Consider the following 13302-nt stretch of genomic DNA (forward strand, 5'->3'; position numbering starts at 1 on the left):
GGGCAAAGCAAGAGTGAGAATGGAACAGGAGACAACGCTTCACTCATACCACTAATGAAACACACTGCATCATAATGAGCTGAGTCATGTTTGGCTTTTAGACTAAACAATGGGAGTCCTGAGGACTGGACCCAACCCTTTTACATCTTTCTACCCGATTCCTAGAGCATAATGGACCCTTCATTTTTTTTGTTGTTTTGTTCTTCCTTAAAAACTGCTTAATACCGAAGAAACAAGGATGATCTGCCTCATTGGCTGGGATTAAAGATGAGACAGGCAGTGCACAAGACCATTAACTATCTGGCTATATCTTCTTCCACCTGACATTTTAACTACCACGTAGCTGCACTTCCATTCCTCACACGATCTGACAAGTGTTCCCCACTTACTCCTTTTCAGATTCACATAAATCTCCAAATTATAAGTGTGCTTACAGCTCTAATTATAGTTACACATGTGTTAAGCTCCTCAAGACTAGGTACCATACTAAATACTCCACATAACGCACAATGCCTAGTACAGTGGTATACACAGAGTGGGTTTCTCAATAGTTTACTGGAAAATGAAAGGATATACTTTAAGAAGTTAAGAGATTCTCCCCTAGAAAAAAGAAAAAAATCAAACACAATACAACACTAAATTTTGCATAAAATTTCTCTGGAAACCATTTTTGGACCATAAGTTCAAACTCCTTGTACAAAACAAATGTAAGGCAGAGCTGTTATGATACAAGGTACCCAATAATAGGAAAGGCTATTATACCACTAAAATTATTATTTTTAAAGGAAATCACTATATAATGGTAAAGTGAAGATTATGAGATTCAGAACATAACCTCAGCTCCAGATGATGAAGATGGTATTAACGAAGCAGGAGACGATGATGATAAACAGGGCAGAGGCAAGAAGGGGGGAAGAGGGAGATAACAGATCAAAAACAAACAAAACAAAAGGAGAGAAGAAAATAATGCTGTAAAGAGGAAATGAATACTATTTACCAAAAAAGTCAGATTTCACAGCATCCTGGTTGGATCCCTTGTGTCTTCTGGGAAATGAGTGTTTATGGCTCGACCGTTGTTAGTAAGCATTTATTGATCACTTACCATGTGCAAGGCATTGTACTAGACCCTGAAAGTAAGATGAAACATAAGACCGTATCAAAGAACTTATGTAAGCAAAAAAACTGGACATAAACATAAATGGGTAAACCACCACAAAAAGTAAGTTTTAGCCCCTGGCTCCCAACTCTCCTCGCACACCCAAAAGATCAATTCCGGGTGGACTGTAGCTCAAAATGTAAAAGGTAAACAGTACAGCTTCTAGAAGGAAACAGAGAATATCTTTATGACATTGGGACAGACAACAAATTCTTAGCCAAGACACAGAAAGTGCTAGTCAAAAAGGAAAAATTGTTAACACTGCACTAATTAAAATCAAGAACTGTTCTTTAAAAGACACCAAAATAAGAGAGTGAAAAGACAAGTCACAGAGTAAAAGAAGATTTTTGCAACACATGTAACCAACAGAGTGCCAGTATTCTGACAAACATTTTAAAACCCGTATAAATCAGGGAGAAAAAAAAGACACACAGACTCTCTAATTTTAAAAACTGTCAGGGGCACCTGGGTGGCTCAGTCAGTTAAACATCAGACTCTTGATTTCAGCTCAGGTCTTGATCTCAGGGTCCTGGAATCAAGCCCCATGTGGGGCTCTGAGCTGAGCAAGGAGTCTGCTTGAGATTCTCTCTCTCTGCCTCAGCCTCTCCACCCACCTCTCTCTCTATCTCTCAAATAAATAAATAAATAAATCTTTAAAAATAAAATAAAATGAAATAAAAACTGGTAAAAACCCAAAGGTTCATCAACAGATAAATGGATAAACACAATGTAGTACATATAACAATGAAATATTATTCAGCCATACGAAGTTATGAAGCGCTGATACACGCTATCGCACGGATGATCCTTGAAAACAATATGCTAAGTGAAATTAGCCAGTCACAAAAAGACAAATGCTGTATGATTCCACCATGTGAGGTACCTAGAATAGGAAAATTCATAGAAATATAAATAGACTAGATGTTTTCCAGTGGCTGGGGGAAAAGGAAAACGGGGAGTTACTGCTTAACGTTTATAGGGTTTCTGTTGGAAGTGATGAAAATGTTTTGGAATTAGTGATGATATTTTCACAACATTGTGATGCTTAATACCACCGTACACTTAAAAACAGTTAAAATAGCTAATTTTGTTATCTTTTACCATGATTCTTAAAAATTAATGACACATTATACCAAAACCACTGAATTGTAAAATTAATAATATACAAAAACCACTGAATTGTACACTTTAAATGGGTAAATTATATAACATGTGAATTATATCTCAATAAAGCTGTTAAGAAAAAAAAACTGGCAAGACTTGAGCAGACAATTTACATAGCAGTGTACCTCAATGGCCGGTAAAAGGGGAAATGGTGAGCAACCTCATTAGTAATCAGGAAAGAGAAAAACACTTACACACACACACAATGAGATACCCTTATTCATCCATCATAATGGCTCAAGTAAATAGATATAGGATGTAGAGGAAACAAAACTTTCAAACACTGCTAGCAGGCACAAAGATCAACACAACCACTTTGGAAAAAAAGGCAGTACGTACTAAAGCTGAATGTACACAATTTGTTCTTAGGTATATACCTGACAGAAATTCACTCTGATATGCATCAAAATAACACATGTCCAAGCATGTTCACCATGGCATTATTCATTAGGCCAAAACTGGAAAAAACCCAAATGCCTACCAGCAGTAGGATGGGTAAGTCGCTATCATGGTATATGACATGATGAAGGGCTGTACCATATTGAAGGTGAAGAAACCACAGCTACACACAATGTGCACAAATTGCATAAACAATGTTGAATTTTAAGAGCCAGAAACAGAGTGCATAATGAATATGGATGATTCTATTTACATAAATGTCAAAAACAGGCAAACTAATTTTCCAGTGTTAGAAGTCAAAAACTGGCTACCTTTGGGGACCAGGGGATGCTAGGGTGATTGAGAGGGGCACTGGGAGTCTATGGGGTGCAGGCAATGCTGCCTTTGGTTACACAAGTACATCCAATCATAACAATTCATTAAGTAGGACTCTCAAGATTTTTATACTATTTTGTGTGTATATTACACTTTTTAAAAAATTTAGTCCCTGTCACTATTGCCTTTTCTAATAAATACAGCAACTTGGAAATACATCATAATCAAAGAAAAAACTGACTGAATATAAGTCCCTGCTCTTCAGTATGAATTAGAGAAAGGCAGCAGGAGCATGTTATAAGAGAGTGGGAAGCTACTGTAAACTTAGCTCATGTAAAGGAAAAGGGTGAGAAACTATTAACCTTTTCAAAACTGGAGCACACATGAAATGCAAATTCAATCCACAACATAAAAGAATCTACCTTTTTTTTTTTCATTCTTTGAAAATGAGAAATGCCCATGCTCTAGCAAAAAACTTTAAAATTTGTAGGTATGTCTCAATTTCACATACAGAATTTCATTCTTTGCCTGTGAAATGAGAGAACTGGATTGTCCATTACCTAATACAAGATAAAAGGCACCGAAGGCAGAGATTTCCCATTTATCCATTCACTCGACAAAGCAAGCACCTGCCGTGTGCGCGGCACGGAGCGCTCCTCCTTCGGAGCTTGCAAGAAAGCGTAAGAGAACAAGGCACAGTACTCCGGAGACCCTACCCGAAGAGCAGCGCAAACTGCCCTGCCTTGGGAGCCGGTGAGAGGAAACGGTCCCCTTCGGGAGGTCAGGCCACAATCTAAGGCAGTCCGTCTCAGAGGGAACAGGCTGGAGCTGGGCCTGGAAAGGCAGGAATACAGCTATCAAAAGAAGGAGGTGAGGCGTTTCAGATCCACCAGCAGAGGATGGGAAGTGTGAGCAACAAAGCTGAAGAGTCAGACGGGACTGGAGTGGCAGAGGGCGCTGGGGACGTGCTGGGTGGGGACGAGCAGAAAGCCACAGAGGGCACGGATGGTATTAGGAAAACTTCGGAATTTATCCTTTAAGGTGTTTTGAGTTTGGGTTGTTTTTGTTGTCGGAGGAGGAGAGGAATATAGTGAAAGTGGTGTTTGACAGAAAAGCAACCTTGCAGAAAGCAAAGGGTGTATCAAAGCAAAGAGAGGCAAAGGAAACATCGGCCAGAAAGCTGTTAGAACAATATAAACTTAAAATGATAAGGATAAAAAAATACTGAATGTGGAGAGGAAAGAAAGGATAGTGAAGTTAAGGCAAGAGGAAATATTCTCAAGATTTGGGGGGGTTCAGATATGAAAAAATAAACTATTTTGCATAGGAACAGGCCACAGGATCACGCATTTGTACAGCATGACGCCACCACAGTCCACACAGACTCCAGAGTCTGCCTGAGAGCAGAAGCTTGGGCCAGACACAATTCAGTCTGCCTGAGATATATATATATATATATATCTCCCCACCATCCATGCCCACTGCCATATTAAAATTAGATAATATATGTCTGTTTACTTAATTAGCTACTACATATGACGCAGAAGGGCAAAGAAAGGCTTTGTGAAGGTTAATCTAGATATGGAAAAGTTGAATTAGTTCCCCTGCCATGCTTGGGATGACAGGAATCAAAGGCGTAGGGGAAAAGGTCCCCCTACCCTTTACTGCAAAGAGAAAGCTGGCATGCCAACTTCCACTATGTCAAGAGAATCTGAGCTGAGAATTCAGAGGAAGTGCTCAACACTGCAAATTATTTGTGTTCATGGACTTCATCATCAGTTTATAGAATATTTGTTAGACATTGAAGGAGTAAGCAGATTTGATTTATTTTAATGCAGGCAGATGGCTTGGTCATGGAAATTGTGAAGAGATTACTGAGCGGCTTCCTCAGATCAAGGACATTATGGAATTAAAGGCTCTAAGAGACCGTCCTGGTCCAGGTCCCTGTACATGTTCTTATTAATGAGAAAGAAAACTCAACCCCTTGAACTGAAGTAACAAGGGAGGAGGGGTCGGGTGGGGAGAGAGCAAGTAATTTGTCCAAACAAGTATAAATGTTAAGATGGAAACCAGAAATACAGATTGATCAAAGGGCAGCTAAAACATGCCTTGCTCTGAGGACACTGAAATCACAAATTAGGAAGAATTAAAAATCCCAATTTCAGGAAATTTATTCATGAAAACGAATTATGTTTAAGTTGTTAAAACTATTTTGGAAAAATTTAATGATCTGAAAACAAACTACATTTATCAAGATACCATAGTAGGCAGGGAGTTTATGAATCTCCAGATTATTTTGAAAATTCTGCCAATGTAACTAACTGTTCTCCATTTTGGAGACCACCTGGCTTTGTATAAAAACATCCTCTTTCGGGGCGCCTGGGTGGCACAGCGGCTAAGCGCCTGCCTTTGGCTCAGAGCGTGATCCCGGCGTTACGGGATCGAGCCCCACATCAGGCTCCTCTGCTATGAGGCTGCTTCTTCCTCTCCCACTCCCCCTGCTTGTGTTCCCTCTCTCGCTGGCTGTCTCTATCTCTGTCAAATAAATAAATAAAAAATCTTTAAAAAAAAAAAAAAAACATCCTCTTTCATGAAAATGAGAAGAGCTGGGAAGCACCATCGATGACATAAAACCTAGAGTCAGAATCCAGACCTGCCCTAACCACACCCTCCAAAGCTTTCCATTTAAGTAACACTGTCTGCCTGAGCAAAACTCCCTGGTCTTTGTTTTTTACAAGTTCACAGGCTTGGGGTGCCTGGGTGGCTCAGTCAGTTGATCTTCCTTCTCTTGGTTTCAGCTCAGGTCATGATCTCAGGGTCATGAGATCAAGAGCCCTTCTCTCTCCCTCTTCCCCTGCCCATCATCCCGCTGGAGCACACTAAATAAATAAATAAGTAAAATCTTTTTTAAAAAGTTTACAGCCTTTCCATTTTTAATCAACAGCACTATGAAACTTGTAACAGATGATCAAGAGCCCTTCTCTCGCCCTCTTCCTCAGCCCATCACCCTGCTGGAGCACACGCTCTAAATAAATAAATAAATAAATAAAATCTTTTTTAAAAAGTTCACAGCCTTTGCACTTTAAATCAACAGCACTATGAAACTTGTAACAGATGGAAAAATACCCATATTAAATTGTTATGTTTTACAAATAAGTTATAGAATGGTATTTATGACATTATTTCTTTTTTTAAGAAAATATGAGAAAATGAGTGAATTGGGTTCAGTTTAAATAAGCTGAATTAAAAACTTTAAAAATAAAATTATGTAGAAGAGACAAAAATAATATACAGATAGTATTAGATATAGCAAATGTAAGATAAGAAACATGGAAATATCCAGAAATATAATACAGGAAAATAGATCTGAAATGCAGGAAGATGTGAGTATGCAGGTTGAAGAGATATAATATCTCACAGAAAAAAAAAGCACATCATGATAAATTATGGTTTACCTATCGAACTATAAAGATAAAGGAAGGTTTTGACATCCACATACAAAAAGTAAATCACTCTCTAGAGAGTCTAGACTGATCTCACACTTCAGCACAGGAACAGTCAATGTCAGGAGATATGGAGTAATTTCTAACAAATTCTAGGAAAGACATTTTGACTCAATGACATACGTATACAAATTCTCCTTCAATTTGGACAGAAATAGGCAGTGAAAACATGAACTAATTCAGAGAACAAAGCAAGCACTTAAACAATTCTAAATGACAGGACTCTACCTAGATTTATCAAGAAAGAAATCATAATCATCAAATGTTAAAATGGACATATCAGGGTGGTGTGGTTTGGAATAATATGTGGAAACATTCTTTTCTCCTGCTTTGTACTGTTTAACTTAAAATGAACATGGATCTTTTTAATAAAAAACCTGAAGTCTGTACTTTTTAAGCACAAATAATATGCTTTCATTTAGGTAAATTAAAACAGTCAAAATTAATGTATACGTATAGAAACAAATCAACATTTGACTAGACCCAAGAATGGAGGAGATAACTGCAAAGGCACAGGAGGGAACTTTTCTTTTTGGTGATAGAAATTTCTACATTTGACTCTGCTTACACAGGTGCATAAATTTATCAAAACTATATAATATTATACTGAAAATAAGAGCATCTTACCATAGTTAACTATACTTCAATAAAATTGACCTAAAATACAATATGAGTAATTCATGAAAAATTATCTGGTGGCATGGTGGTTGTTAGTCACATACAAAATACACACATACACACACACACACACACACACACTTTCTACCTAGTGGCTATAATTACTTTCCTACTACATCCCGTCAAACAACTGAACTTTGAACGTAGATTTTAGATAAAGAGGGTAAACAAAAGCTCCAAAAATGTAAATGACTGGTCCTCTGATCCACAAAGATCCTCATAAAAGAAAAAAAAAGTACATGTACATGCAGACTTTGTTTGTCATTAGAAAAAGGTCTGGAACAATGCACAGCAAAACCAGAGAATTTGGTGGGTGGAGGTAGGGTATGAGTCAATTCTTAAACACTTCTGCATTTTTTGAATTTTTACGCCTAGGACATGTTACTTCTGTAATTAAAAACATACATAAAATATGAAAATAAAAAATTTTAAATGACTTTATCATGCTTAAATAATATACACATACTTCATTTAATACCATCCTACATAGTATGCAATAATTGTTGGCCATTGGCCCAAAAACAATTCTCAAAAAAAAAAAAAAAAGCGTCTAATATTCCATTATAGTAACACCAGTTTCCTACAGTCCGTGAACCCAACGGGGTGTCTAAGATCCTTCCAGAACATCTGTGAGGTAAAAGCCGTGTTCTTAATAATGGTACACTGTCGTTTGCCTTTTGCCTGTGTTGGCGTCTGCGCTGACGGTGTGGACACCGCGGAGGGTGAGCCGCGGGCGCCTTACCGTCGTCGAGGTACTGGCGCTGACCGTCCTCACAGGCACAGCAGCAGGCCTTCACCATCACGTGCTCCCAGTGAAAAAGGAAAATCCAGTTTCACTAAAGAATGCCTTTGACAAAGCAGTAACAGTAATTTTATTAAATCTTGACCTTTTATAGTATCCTGTGACAAAACGGGCAGTATGAGCCATAGGTCACTTATGCTGCAGACCCAAGCAAAACGGCTGTCCCCGGAAGAGCGCTGGTGCGACTCCTTGAGCACAAAGCTCAATGAACCAGTTGCTGTTTTCGCGCATCAGCATTTTTGTTTGAAAGAACAACTCACAGACTACAATTATTCAGACTTAGGTATGTGGCAGGCGTTTTCTCAAAACTGAACAAAATAAAACCATCCCTTCAGGGGAAATAACTGACAGCTGTTTCCAATGATAAAATTTGTGGAAATATTAAAATTTTATAAAACCTGTATCTACCATTGTAGCTTAATAGTTTTCCAAGACCTAAACGCTCTTTTGATAAGATCAATGGTGCTATTAACAAATGTGATTTGTGGGGCGCCTGGGTGGCTCAGTCATTAAGTGTCTGCCTTCGGCTCAGGGCGTGATCCCAGAGTCCTGGGATCGAGCCCCACATCAGGCTCCTCCACTGGGAGCCGCTTCTTCCTCTCCCACTCCCCCTGCTTGTGTTCCCTCTCTCTCTGGCTGTCTCTCTCTCTCTGTCAAATAAATAAATAAAATCTTTTTTTAAAAAATGTTATTTGTTTATATTATACAATTTAATGTACATCAACATTTGTAAAATCTGTATCGAGGAACCAGTATGTTCCAAATTATCAACGCACAGTGTACCAGAAATTCATGTAGGAATGAAAGATCCACTCAAATTGTAAGATAAACCAATGGATTTTAAAATAACAGAACAAGAAATGTTTATTGATATGTTCCTAATTTTGCATGATAATCAATCCTTAAGAAACTACTACTTACTGAGTTTTGGTGAAGATCAAAGAATATCCAAAATTATTTGAAAATGCTATCAAAACACCCCTTCCTCCTCCAACTACATATCTGTGTCAGGCCAGATATTCTTCATATATTTTAACCAAACCAACGTATCATAATAAATTGAATGCAGAAAAGCAGTTAGAGGAATCCAGCTGTCTTCTAATGAATCAGACATTGAAGAGATTTCCAAAACTGTGGAACAGTGCCACTCTTCTAGCTAGTATTTTTTGGTTTGGGCAAAAATTCTTACTTGTCAGGAAAATATATTACTTATATCAATATACAATGGATTTATTGTTATTGTTTTTAAATTGATTAATAAGTATTTTTAAACGTTACTTTTAATTTCTAATATGGTAAACATTAATAGATATAATCCACATAAACAAAAGCTCTTTGTGGTCCTCAATAATCTTTAAGGCCCCAATAATCCTAAGGCCAAAAGTTTGATAATCTTTGCAGTATATTGTTAACACATTTTTCACATGTTCTGCATACTGCCTTTTTTTTCTTCTTTCATAAAATGGGAGTAATGACAATAATATTTATTAAAGATTTACCTTACACGAGTCTCATGACAACCAGATGAGGTAGGCAATATATCCTCATTGTTTTTTCCTGTGATGAAGAGTTTTTATTTAATTCAGTCAACAACATGGAAACACATCCTTTAAGCAAGAAATCTTGGATCATTCTAAAATGTACTTAAGAAAATGGATTTTTTTAATTCAATAAATTAACATATAATGCATTATTTGTTTCAGGGGTACAAGTCCGTGATTCATCAGTCTTATATAATACCAAGTGCTCATTACAGCACATACCCTCCCCAATGTCTGTCACCCAGTTACCCCCTCCTTCCCATCCCCCACCCCCACAACCCTCAGTTTGTTTCCTATGATTAAGAGTCTGCATACTGTCTTAAGTCTTGCTAACAAGAAGACTGTCTTAAGTCTACAACAGTCTGCATTTACACGTGGACAATATGCATAAGTGAAATGTACTACAGGCTTTCTTAACCAATGAAAGCTTAAAATGCTAGACTGACTAGAATGTGTTCTGCAACAAGTGATGTTTACTACACTTCACCCTCACTTTCTGGCATGTATTTTGTGTTCTGGCAAATGATCCTGACCCATGGGTCTGACAGAAGTTGTATAACAGGTAGTGATGAACCTGGTACAAGGAAACAAAGATGAAGTATTATAAAAAATGTCTGATGTTACTTAAGGCATCTTTGAGTACATGGTGGAGGATGGAGCTATGATTAGTAGAAGACTTCGGACATTTCAAAAGATACAAACATCACTGCAGACTGAGAGGATGGTCCATAGGGAATGAATCCTAGCTGGAAGAAACTCTGGAGGGAAATGCATAGACTACAGGAAAAGGGGAGGCAATGGGAGGGCAGCACCACTGGCAATCTCCCTTGGGAGCAGGCTATGATGCCTTCACTCCAGGCTCATCTAGGTAATGCTCCTATTTCCAAAAGAGCATCCCCAGTACTTTGTATATATGATGTCGGCAGGGGTGGGGGGCGGGGTTAAGCTTAAACTACAGAGGTGTTATTTTAATTATCTCTGTTCTTGGGAGACTAGTTTTGGCATATAGGCCCAGGGAATGAAGAATATCAGGCATGGAAATCGGAAACTTGATGGCTCTAAATGAACACCCAGAAGTCCAAGGTCATTCTTTTTGCATGGAGCAACATCTTCAGAAATTCCTTAGGAAAAAATGTTTCAAATGGAGACAACTTCAAAATTTCATGATTAAAAATAAACTAAAAATCAATTTTGAAAGATCTGTATTACATTTTAAATTAACTTCCAAAGTCATAGAATCTGTAAAGTCTATGAAAATAAATCTCTATTACTTCTGTTCCACAAAATAATTATTAAGGTTTAAAGATAAACTGAAGCTGACAGTCACACCAAATCCCTAAAAAATCCTAAACAAAAATTCTTTTTCTTTAAAAGGGAGGAAAAACATTCTTTTCAGGTACTGCGGGCACACAAGATTACCAATTGTATGAGTAACCACTCATTTAGTCATTCTCAAGTATCTACTGAACACTTACTCTGCGCCAGGTATGGTACTGCCTTTTAGAGAAAGTGTACATATATACACATATATACATGTATAATTGTGTGTGTGTGTATATATATATATATACATATATATATACACACACATGTATACACACTGAATTATATCATGAAGTTAACTTCATGGAACGAGGGGGAAATACTACCGTAGAATTATGTCCACATTCTCACATATCCTCAACAATGCCCAGCTTCTAAGGTGACTTCTGGGTCAGTCTGCTTGACTCCAGGGTTGGTATACCCTTGAAATAGGTAGAGCTAAGTCATTGGAAGGAGCCGTGAATGGCTAGATGTATTTACCTTAAAAGAACCTGATGCTAATAGAATATAACATCCTCCAAAATGGAAGATGAGGAGGAGAGAGGGCAGAAAAGAATCAACATTACTGAGAATATGGAAGTGAAAGGAAAGAAGTTTTTACATGAGCAACTGCTGTCAACAGGGAGAGACTTTAGACAAAGGTGGGTAAGGGGCTCTCTAAATTAGGACATTTGTTAAAATTTCCACTGGTGTGATCTTCAACAGACTTCGGAAAAAATTTAAACCCCTTTCCAATTTTTAAAAATATTGGATTAATTGGTGTTTTAAGACTGTCCTAGAAGTGGCCCCCATTCTACTTGAGTTCCATTCACAATGTCACGCAGTTGTGACACTGGATGAAAAAACAGCATTGAATTTCCAACCCTAAATCCCAATCCACTATCACTCACAGCTGCTGATTTTCACCAATTCTTTCTTCCAAAGAACTCTACATAGTACAATTTCCTGAACTCAGTGTTTCTGGCATCTCAACTTCTTTACTAGCAACCCCTTTCTAAAATAAAAGGGTGCACCTAATACTATCAGTTTGTTACCTCTCAACATCAAAATGTTAAATGAAAGGAAACCAATACATAGACTTCTTCTAAGAATTTTTTTTTACTGAACAGACTTTTTTTTCACATTGGCAAATTTGTATTTTTTAGTCCTTTTCTATAAACATAAAAATTGTAGTGATATTTGCAAAAATCTGATCTTCCTATAACACATATATGAGGCAGAGTCCCACCATATAGCATCTATGTGGTACCCAGCAATGGGGAAGATGAACTGGTACCACATCAACGGCTGAGTCTACCATTTGTGAAATTAGGAAGCAGATTTTATTTCTTTGGTTGACTTCATGTTTTTTTTTAAACCCTCACAAACGTAAACTACTCTTTCTTAGATGGTAAGAAACCAGGTACAGAGGGAATCAATTACCCAAACTTTAATAGAAAGAAAAAAAATCCTTCCACAGTTTAGGTAAATCGGCTTAACTAATAAGTAACTAATTAACTTTCCACTTTTAAGACCAAATTCAGCTCAAATCAGATGGTGTTTTGAACACCACCCAAGAACTGACAACCTCTCTGAAACCAGTTATTCTCAATTATAATTGAAGGAGGATATCAGAGCCTCCAGATGGTCTAAGGGATGTTTTCAAAATGCAAGGGTGAGTTACATGCATGCCAGACAGTCCTTATCAAACAAAGGAGGGGGGTACTTGAAGGGAATGCACTACCAGAAATGCAGCAATCCTACCTCCAACTGCCTAACATATCACCAGCGTGGAGAACATAAATTCAGGATCCCTATTCTAAATGAACTAATGTAGATGAGAATTTCAGGGGGAGTGCCACGATTTCCCCAAACCAGCTAGTCTTTCCAGTCCCTTGTTCTGTAGAACTCATTGCAACTAAAGAATCTTCTGTCCCAGCACATCACCTTGTTTGGCACTAAATCACATGGCTTAAGTATGAAGATCCAAATGAGACTTTTCATTATAAATGCTTCCACTATCAAAGTGAGAAAACACATTTGAAAATGTGCCACATACTGTTACTGGGGGGAAAAATCTTTACCCATTGCATCATTACCTTGAGTCTGACAACAGTTCTAAGCATAACATTTTAGAAGCACTTGGTGATTTAATGTTTAAATTGCTTCCTGAACAGTCCACATTGAAAATACAGTGCATTAAGCTTAATTTCTCTAAAGTTTTCATCCAGTGGCTGTCACCTTTCATGTAGGTCAAACTACAGATTTTTTACTGAAAAGTGAATCCTGCCAAAGCAGTTACATAAGTCAAGTTAGAGCTAAGAATCAAAGTTCACAAGAAATTTTTCAGAATGCTAACATTCAGGATCATAATTCTTTTCATTTTCATTTCATTTTTATGTGATCTTTACTTTCTTTTTATAGATTCTCTCAGATTCTGGG

The sequence above is a fragment of the Ursus maritimus genome, unplaced genomic scaffold (assembly GCF_017311325.1).
Source record: "Ursus maritimus isolate PB19 unplaced genomic scaffold, ASM1731132v1 scaffold_4, whole genome shotgun sequence".
NCBI lineage: Eukaryota > Metazoa > Chordata > Mammalia > Carnivora > Ursidae > Ursus > Ursus maritimus.